Source organism: Silene latifolia, chromosome 3 (assembly GCF_048544455.1).
Source record: "Silene latifolia isolate original U9 population chromosome 3, ASM4854445v1, whole genome shotgun sequence".
Lineage (NCBI taxonomy): Eukaryota > Viridiplantae > Streptophyta > Magnoliopsida > Caryophyllales > Caryophyllaceae > Silene > Silene latifolia.
In genome coordinates, this window is record NC_133528.1 from 42,780,204 (window position 1) to 42,790,814 (window position 10,611).

The window sequence follows — 10,611 nt, forward strand, 5'->3', positions numbered from 1 at the left end:
CTTCTTCCTTCAAGCTAAAGATAGCTCTTGTTTCGAATCCAAATAGGAGGCCGGGAACATCAGATCGTTCTCGGGTTATACGACGGTGATGGAGTGCTACGAGAGGCTGTCGGCTGAGGAGCGAGCCATCATCGAGCGAGGAGCGTTCGGTGCCTTGGTGCAGGCTTGGAGGGATATCACGAGGAGGAAGCTTCGGGCTAACCTCAGCCTGGTCCGAGCCTTCCTGGATCGATTTTGGGATACGACCTCTACCTTTCACATGCCTTTTGGTGAGGTGGGGGTCACGTTGGAGGATTACGGCATGATTTCTGGTTTGCCTTGTGGGACTGAGGTGGTGGAGTGGCCGGAGACAACCATGAGGGTAGACTCGGCTGAGGCTAGGAGATTGATCGGCTGGAACTTGATGCCGAAGGCTGCTGCGGTGCCTGGATTGGTGCCTAGTTCTTACGTTCGGGACTATTTTGCGGGGAAGACCCCGGCGATGGTGGTGATCGAGGGGAGGGAGACGGCTCCTCATCTCTGTACTGCAGAGCAGAGAGTCCGTTTGTGGCTCTGGTGGTTCCTGTCTTCGATCTACCTCGGAGACAAGGGAGAGAGGCTATCGACGAAGCTCTTTCCCTTTCTTTCTGACCTGAGCGACCTAGGCCGTTGGGACTGGGTCACTGCTGGTTTTGCGGTCCTCATTCGCTTTATGAGGGCCATGGTTCGTCCGGAGTTGATGGAGAAGGGGACTTCTCCTGCTGCTGTTGGCCCTGGACTGCTGTTGGAGGTATAAACCTTCATCTTATTTCAAGAAAGATCATTTCTTATCGAACCACGAAAGATCGTTGTTGACTATCTTGTTTTACAGGCGTGGGTGTACTCCTACTTTCCAGGCCTCGCGCCCAAGAGGACGGAGCCGGTGGAGAGGGCCTATCCCATTGTGAGGGATTGGGTGATGTGCCGTACGAAGAGCCGGCATTCCTTCCACGACGTCTGTCGACGGGAGGTGAACGCTCTTCAGTTGGACGGCGTGAGTACTTCACCTTGCGTTATTTGTATTTCTTCTTTACTTTTTAGAACTGATGATCGGTCCGTTTCGTGTTCACAATTTAATAGGTGTGGTCGTTGGGTCACGTCCGAATCAAAACACAATTTATAGCTTCACAAACAACTCTACAATTAGTAAAGAGGCAAGTAAATGTTGGATCCCAAGGGACGGGTATTGAGATGAGATTTCTATTGAAACTAGTGGTGTCTTAGGGGTGTCACAATTTGGGTTGATGTAGAAGGTCACTAAACTAAAATAGCAATGGAAATAAACAAGCAAGATGAATTAAAAGGGTTGTAAACAATTGATAAAAAGCACTAGGGTGTCATGGGGTCATAGGGGAATCATGGGAATTGATCATACAAACATGTTCTCAAATTATAAGCAAGCAATTATTGTTGTGATGGATTGAGTTGGGTTATATCTTACAATCCTAGGAAAGTTTGGGTCCCGGAGCCGAATCGATTAGATTGTACAACACCTACAAGTCGACTTAATCTTTCCTACTCAACAACATGCATGGTCTAATGAGACTCGAGTTGGTTTATGTCTTACAAGTCTCATTGAAAAGATAGGTGATGGGTAAAAAATGCAAGGATTCATAGGCTCACATTTCATCAAACATAACATGTGCATGAGTTGAGATCAAAACAAGCAAGCAAATAAAACATGAAAGCATATTAATTTAAGCATGAATCATTCCCCATGTTGGCTTCCCCAAATCACCCATTAACCCTAGCTAAGAGACTACTCACTCATTATCATGTTGATCATGCTAGCAAGGTTGTCAATCATACCAACAAAATGAAACATGATGAATAAATGAAAGTAATTAACAATAATTAAAAAGGGATTAAGAGAATTATACCTACTAATGATTCCAATAATAAAACAAAGATAAAAGAAGTACTTGATGCTTGATTAAGAGGTTGTCAATCTCCCAATAATAACCCAAATAATCTTCAATTACCCAAAATAAAGGATGAACAAAAGAGAGATTAAGGAAATAAAACTTGTATTAGAACTTGATTAATTATTGATTACAATACTAAAGAGAGATTTGATTGATATTGACTACTCTTAGAATTGATAAGAAGAACATCCTCTTCTAATTAGACTAATGGGGTATTTATAGTGGAAATTAGGGGGATGCATTAGGGTTAACTAAGGGCTAAACTAGTAATTACACTTTTTAGATTTGAGCAGGGAGGAGCCGGTATTTTTCGAAGGAAGGGCTTCTTTCTTTGAAGCTTGGAGAAGACGAAATTGCGCTGTAGAGGAAGTCGAGCAGATTAGAGTCGGGACGGGCGGATTCAGGTAATGGAACACGGGCGGATTCAGGTGAATCCGGGCGGATTGTGGCAGTGCTAACCCGGGCGTCTTGGGATGAAACCGCACGGATTGTGCAGGTGGAGGACGGCCGGATTGTAGTCAATCCGCACGGATTGTTCTTCAGCAAGATTTCTTCTTCTTTTCTTCCCTTTTCTTCATAAATTCCTTGGGGATTTCCTTGGGGACTCAAGGATCCTTTCTCAACATTGCTCATCTACTATAATATGTACAAAGGCCTTCTAATCTTGTCTCTCCTTGATGCTTGGTCATTGGATTCGATCAATTTAGTCTCGTTTTGCCATGAAAATGCAAGATTTGCACTCCTTTCCTACCAAGGGATCAAAATCTCAAAGTATATGCAAAACAAAGAACTAAAGATAATAAATGACCCAAATATGCACTAAAAAGCATGGGAACAAGGCTATTTCGGGGGCTAAATATGCGCTAAATATGGTCACATCAAATATCCCCAAACCGAACCTTTGCTCGTCCCGAGTAAAGAGGTGACAAAGACTAGGACCATTATTTAAACTAACCTAATAACATAGCCGATATGAGACAATTAGCGGGTCTCACTCCGCCCCTTCAACTCACAACAAGACAACCATGAGGTAGGATGCCTTCTTGCAAGGCAAGGTGGGTCTTGCCAAAATGGCGACACATCCAAACATTAAGCACACAAAATCACATAATGGATGCATCTACAAAAGGAATAGCCACTTCCGCATCAAGTGGCGGAGGCACTAAAGAGGAACAAATTTAAGAGCATGTAATCCTTCACAAATACTAGTTCAACAAATTACTAAGGCTAAGAGGATGGCACTAAATCACCTCCAAATGGTGTTAAACTAGACTACTTTCGTCCTCAATTTCCAAATGCTTTCGTCAAGAGCGATCGGATGGTGGTGGAATGATGATCCCTATGATGCTAGTAGCATATGACATGACAAGTCTCGAATTCTCTACAATAGTAAAGGTCATGGATCGTCCCAAGCTCGACAAAGTGGCTTGACAAAAAGGCTTTTTGGGAATGAAATGCTCAAATCTTTATACACAATGGGTGGATATGACTAGTATTCAAAAATTGACCTCATTCGACTTTCACATTTTAAAAAATTTAAGATGGGGTTTGTCCCTTCTGGGCTAGTGTCCTTTGCTTTCGCCAATCGCTTATTAGGCAACCGGTTAACCTCTAGACAATAGCTTTTCGGGGTGATAGTCACTCTGTCTCTGGGCGGCCGAATTCACAACCGTGTGGGGGCCCAATTCAATGGATCCCGCTCCAAAGCACATCGAAGTGGTACGCCTACATCAAAACAATTTAAATTTCTCAACATTCAACAATTCATAACATTTTGAGGTTTCCTTGGCATTAAACAATTTAGTGATTGGTGCAGGGTTTCCCTTCCTTTGCACAATTGCATCAGCTGGTGGACTGAGTTAAGGCAGGCTGCTGCTTGCAGGAAGAAAATTATAGCTATCATTTTGTCTAGTCTGGTTTATCATGTATGGCAATGTAGGAACAGATGTCGTGTGGATGAATGTGTTGTTAGACCTTGTATTGTTCTTGCAAGGGTCCAGTCTGATGTTAAATTGCGTCTAGGTCAGTGTAATGTTAGAAGTAAGAATGCTCTAGCTTTGGCATGGGTAGAGTATCTTAAGGCTTAGAATGAGATTTTAGAAGTTGTGGGAGTTGTGGCTCTAATAGCTTGTATTGTATGGGACTTTCTTATTTTAATGAGATACTTACATTTTCCCAAAAAAAAAAAAAAAAAAAAAAAAAATTACTTCCACATGACAAAATTCTTTAAAATGAGCACTTCAAACTTATTGATAGAAAGTATTTTTGGGTTGCCTTACCACAAGGTCAATCAAGGTCACCTAGACAAGTTAACCAAGTCCACATCGCATCACGGGGTTGGATAGGTGACTCACATGCAAACCCTTGACTAGGCTTTGGGTCATGAGTCAAAAGACACTAGTATGACACTATCTAGGGTGTTTTACAACCATTCTAGTAGGCAAAGTCTTAAGTTGAAAAAGTATTTGTAATGGCTTAGTTGCTCTTGTCAAAGTTCCTAATTAGGCATTTTTCAAAACTTTTATCTAAATGCAACTACATGCTATGATGCAACTAATATAAACATCCTAATGCAAGTGATTCTATCAACTAATATGACATATAAACTAAATGCAAGTCCTAAGTTCACATTGTTATACCGCATCAAACAAAATAAAGCCACATAGTCATTAACATAGAGAGGAAAAAGGAGATTGGAAAGATCATACCATGCGGTCTTCAATATCCTCATGTCTCGGATGTGGCGTAGTCGATCAATGTGAACAAGGATAGAACAAACACAATATATACAATAATATACAAGACTACACTATAAAAGGAAATAAACATGTTTTTGGCTTTTTCAATTTTCAAATTTTTATGATTTTCGAAATTTTTCAATTTTTTTGGATTTTTTGAATAAGAGTTAAGTTAGAATTCCCCATCCCCACACTAATATGGGCATTGCCCTCAATGGCCAAAATGATGGGAAATTATGCAAAGATGATCTATGATTTCTACACTAAATGCAATCTACACTAGTCTACACTACATGATGCATGGTTTTTGTTTATGACGAAGAGGATAATTTAGATTACCTCCCGTTGTGTATGCATTAACTTCCCCAAACCGAGTTAGACACTATTGCTAATGTCTTAAGGATGGGTATAGTTCATGCACGCACTATGCAATGCATGAAACTAATTTGTCATTTTGGATTTTGAAAGTGGGAACAATAAAATGAGAACACCTCAATGGTACCGAGGTGTGAGTCCTCTATGGTGCTAGGACTACTCCAACAATGATCAAGAAAAATAATTAAAACAAAGAGAGAAATAGACAAACCTTGAGAGGGTAGGAGCCTCCAAAGCTTGCTAATCTTCCATCATATCATTACTATCATCATTCTTCTCATTAGAAGTGGTCTCATTGCCACTTCCCTCTTCATTTGCTTCTTCACTTTCTTCTTCACCTTGCTCATCATCTTGCTCACCATCCTCTTCTCCTTCTTCACTTGCTTCCTCATCAATGTTATCATCAACTTCTTCATTACCGACAACCTCATTGTCACCCGAAACGACCCTAGATGCACCCGGAAATAGGACTTCTCTATCCGCCCAACTAGGCAAAGGACATGATGGATCAAGTAGTCCTTGCCTAGCTAAGTGTAGGAGGGGTGGATATTGAGCCAAGTAAGCATTTTCCGATCCTCAAAGGCTTGCTTGTGCATTGCTTGCATGAGAAGAGTCAAATAATCATTTCTTGCTTCAACACCTTCCGGTTTGAACTCTTGGTACTCAAAAGGGTAAGGTGGTGTGACAATGGAAGAGGAGGGCATTTCAAGTTCACCCTTTTGTTGTCGGATAATATACTCGGCCTCTTTTAAAAGGGGAAGTAGATAATTGGTCCGGTGGACGTTTAGAGGACAAATCTTTGAAGGCAAAGTAAACGATCTAGCCTCACTAGTGAGCCATCCATACTTGGTGTCAAGAGGGTTATGGGCAACCCACTTGTACTTGTGTATCATAGTATGCATATCAACAAGATGACCACCCTCTTTCGCTTCATACTTGTTATCTTTGTTGAAGTTAGGATCAAAGTATTTAGCTAGGATAGTGACTAGGCCGCCATTCACAATAACGGTAGTGCCTTTCTTCCCACAATCAATGTTGAGCCATCTATCTACCAAAAGCCTTAAAGAGTTGAAAGGCTTGGTGTGTACTCTTCCAATGTTCAAAGCCGATTCAAGAAGAATAAAATCAAGTTTGGTGAAATGGTTGGTATCTTTCCTTGCAATAATGGTGTTTCCTATGACCTTATGCCATACTCTTATGCCCGGATGGTGGACTAAAAGAGCACGACTCGCATGAAAATCCTCAAATTTCCTTCCGGAAATTGCCTCCCAAAGAGGGTCGGGGTCATACTTTCCATAATTCTTAAAATAACTCGGTTCATCACTAAGACCCAAAATTTCACCCAATTCCCTAAAGGAAATGCATCTACTAACAATAGTTAGACGAAACTCGAGGTTCTCCCTAGTCTCAACTTTGGTGACTTTCAAAGAACTCAAAAACTCCAAGGTAAGGGAGGAGTATGTCAATTCTTTTGATTCAAACAATTTCTTCAACCCCATTGCTTTGAAAAAGGCTCTAGTTTGCTCAAGGACACCCAACTTATCCAAGGTGTCTTCACAAATAAATTTGGTGGATTGAAATGATTTCCTAGCAAACTTGGCAAAAGTATCTCTATGGGTTTTGGAAATAAAAGTTACCTCCGGATAATGCAAAAGTTGATCAATTTCTGGAGTAGTAGATGTTGTTGCTCCCATAGAAGGTTGTTGTTGTTGTTGCACTTCCAAGTTTGGGGTTGCTACCACCATAGCCAATGCTTTCTTTGTTTGAAGAGCCTTTTGCCTTTGTGAAAGTGTCTTTGGTGCCTTTGCCTTTGTTGCCTTTGTTGCTCCCTTAGTCCTTGCCATTGATGAGTTAACCAAGAAAAGAATGAAAAATCTTCAATTTGTAGTGTACCCAAATCGATTTAAAGGTGAAAGGCTTTGCCTTTATGAATTCAAAAATCGACTCAAAGGTTGAAGATTTTGTGCTTGGTTTTGATTTTTATTGAAAAAGGAGTGATTGATTTGTTGTTGAAAGGATGTTTTGATTTGATTTTGGTGAATGTAGTTGAGGGATTTTGTTTTTGTGATGGGGAGGATGAGGGTTTTGATGTTTTGAAGTAGTGTTATGAATGAATGAATGAATGAATGAATGAAGGTGGGAGGGGTTTTATAAAGCCCGAAAAAATTCGAACTGCAGGGGCAATCCGTGCGGTTTCTGCTCGAGACGAGCGGATTCTGCACTTTCTGGGTTGGGAAAAACTCGCCTAAAGACGGGCGTCTTTCAGTGAAGACGCTCGGATTCGCTGACACGGGACGGGCGGATTCTTCAGAAGACGGACGGATTCCTTCACAGGGATTTTTCCTTGTTTTCCTCAGCTTAGAAGACGGGCGTCTTCCCTTTAAGACGGGCGGATTTTCAGAGACGGGCGGATTTTGATTCAGGACGCCCGGATTCGCTGACAGTCAAAAATTTCAAAATTTCAGCACATTTCAGGACGTGCGTCTTCTACCCAATACGGCCGGATTGTCTGAAAACGGGCGGATTCTCCAGAATCCGCTCGGATTCGGCCCTTTTGTACCCGGATTCAGTTCCATCCGTGTACAATGCGTATCCCTTGTCATTCTTCCATTCTTCTTCATATCTCGTGTTCTTCATTGTGGGGGCACTACTAAGGCATGAATAGCCTAGGAAATTTTCATCCCCACACTAAGCTAAAGCACTACACATCAATTGAAATTATTAGTCCCTCCCTCACTTCTCTCAAACATGACAATTATCTTGATCAAAGTAAATAAAAATCCAAAGATGACAAAAAATGCAATACAAGAATTGAAATGCGAGTTAGGGAGTTAGAAATATTTACAAATGGTGGTTTAGGGAGGACTCCACCAAACTCTCATTCTTGATGAGATGTCAAGGGGGCATGTTCAAGGTGTTGTTGATGTTGCTCAACACCTTGAAGAAATGATCAAAAGCTTGTTCATTATCATTATAAAGCTCTTCAATAGACCTTGGCCCTTGTTGTCGGTCTTGATCGATGGCATTACCAATGTAGGGATTAAAAATCCCTTCAAATTCGTCGTCCCAAAGACCACAAACTTCATTAAGTTGATCATTGAAAACCTCTTGATTTGATGGAGACAACTCTCCCAATTTCTTCTCTTGGCCAATGAGGCCATCCTCTTCTTCTTTGCTTAATTTTGATGAGCTTTGCAAGCTCTCCTTGTCACAATTCACTTGCTCTTTGAATGGAGCATCTTCAATTTTCTTCTTCCATTGGAGTTCCGACTTCTTCCTCTCATCCTTTCGGCTATAATGATCAATCATGAAACACGGTTCATGCAAACGAGGAGCTCTTATAGTCTTGTCAAGATTAAAGGTTATGCTTTCATCTCCCACTTCTAGAGTGAGCTCACCATGTTTCACATCAATCACCGCACCCGCGGTGTGTAGGAAAGGTCTTCCTAGAATGATTGGAATGTTGGAATCTTCCTCCATATCAACAATGACAAAGTCCACCGGGATGAAAAACTTCCCAATTCGTACGGGAACATCTTCCCATATCCCTAATGGTGTCTTCGTCGATCTATCGGCCATTTGGAGTGTGATGTTGGTGCATTTAAGCTCTCCCATCCCCAACCTTTTACTCACCGAGTACGGCATAACACTCACACTAGCCCCTAGATCACATAAGGCTTTGTTGATCGTGGTGTCGCCAATGGTACACGGTATTGAGAAGCTTCCCGGATCCTTTAGTTTTGGAGGTGAACTCCCTTGAAGTATTGCACTACTCACCTTAGTGAAGGCGATAGTCTCAAGTTTCCGGATCGACTTCTTCTTTGTGAGGATGTCTTTCATGTATTTCGCATAGGCCGGCACGTGATTGATTAATTCCGTGAAAGGAATCGTACTTCCAAATTCTTCACAATTTCCATAAACTTTCCAAGTTGGTCATCAAATTTGGGCTTGGCTTGACGACTTGGAAAAGGAAGTCTAATCACAATGGGCTCCTTCTCCTTGACCTTGTCTTCATTTTTCTTTGAACTTTCTTCTTTTGATGATTCTCCATCTTTGGAGTTTTGCACAATTTTTTCCTTATCACTAGCTTCCACAACTTCATCCTCAACTTGCTTCTTCGGTGCTTCATACCTTGTACCACTTCTCAAGTGAATGGCACTAACCGTTTCATGTCTTGGGGGATTACTTTGAGGTGGTAATTGCCCCTTTTGTCTTTGTGAGCTTGAAGATGCTAGTTGAGTCAATTGGGTTTCCAACATCATGGTGTGGGCTAGAATGTTGTTGATGGTGGTTTCCTTTGCTTGACTATCTTTTTGCATTTGAGTGAAAAATTCTTGTTGATTCTTTTGCATTTGGAGGACCGATTTTTGGACATCAAAACCTTGGTCATTTTGGTGATTGTATGGATTTTGATTTTGGTAACGTTGGTTTTGATTGTAAAAGGGTCTTTGATTTTGGTTTCTCATGGGAGGTGGGGTGTATGTTGTTTGAGGATTTTGAACATTTTGGCTTTTGTATGAGAGATTTGGATGGAATTTGGTGTTTTCATTGTAATAGTTGGAATAAGGGGTACCACTCTTGTATGCTTGGAAAGCATTCACTTGTTCATTTGTTCCCCTACATTCACTTTGGTCATGTCCCAAAGTTCCACAATTCTCACATATCCCACTTGGGATTGATGAGGATGCCGTCATGGCATTAACATGATGCTTTGGTGATTTTGAGACTTCTTCAAGTCTAGCCATAGCTTTTTCAAACTTCAAATTGATTGTGTCAATGTGAGCACTAAGTTGAGCACCCAATTGAGTAACGGAGTCCACTTCATGCTTTCCTCCTCTAGTAGCCTTGCGAGGTCTACTATATTGTGAGTTATGGACCGCCATTTCCTCAATTTTGTTCCATGTTTGATTGTCATCCACTTCGGTGAACATTCCATTTGATCCCATGTTGAGAATGTTCCTTGAATCTTCATATAAAGCGTTCCAAAATTGTTGTACCAAGAACCATTCGCTAAGTCCATGGTGAGGACATGAGCGACAAATTCCCTTGAACCGCTCCCAAGCTTCATACAAAGATTCTTCACCCCTTTGCTTAAAACCCGTAATTTAAGCTCTTAGCATGTTAGTCTTTTCCGGTGGGTAGAATTTTTTGTAGAAAGCTAGAGCCAACTTCTTCCAAGAATCAATTCCGAGAGTGGCCTTATCAAGGCCCTTCAACCATTGTTTCGCGGTGCCAATTAGAGAAAAAGGAAATAAGACCCATCGAATTTGGTCTTGAGTTACACCGGTTTGAGAAATCGCATCACAATAGTCACAAAAGGCTTCCATATGAGAATGAGGGTCTTCACTAGGCATCCCCCCAAATTGGCTCCTTTCGACTAATTGGATAAAGGCGGATTTGGCAATAAAATTTTCGGTTAGATGTTGTTGTGTGGGAGTACCATTGGGTAGGTTCTCCTCGGTGGGTACGGAATGTGATGAAAACTTAGGCATTGTAGGTTGATTTTGGGTGGTATTGTTAATGGGTTCTCCTCACCTTCTCTTGCAAAAGGGTTG

General features: G+C 41.4%; 1 non-coding gene across 1 annotated transcript; it reads left to right on the top strand.

The window, feature by feature from the left end:
- The first annotated feature begins 10,069 nt into the window (after positions 1–10,069).
- Positions 10,070–10,176, top strand: LOC141650557 (small nucleolar RNA R71). Its single transcript, XR_012546582.1, has one exon. It is a non-coding gene; the product is annotated as a small nucleolar RNA R71 (small nucleolar RNA).
- Positions 10,177–10,611: the final 435 nt, after the last annotated feature.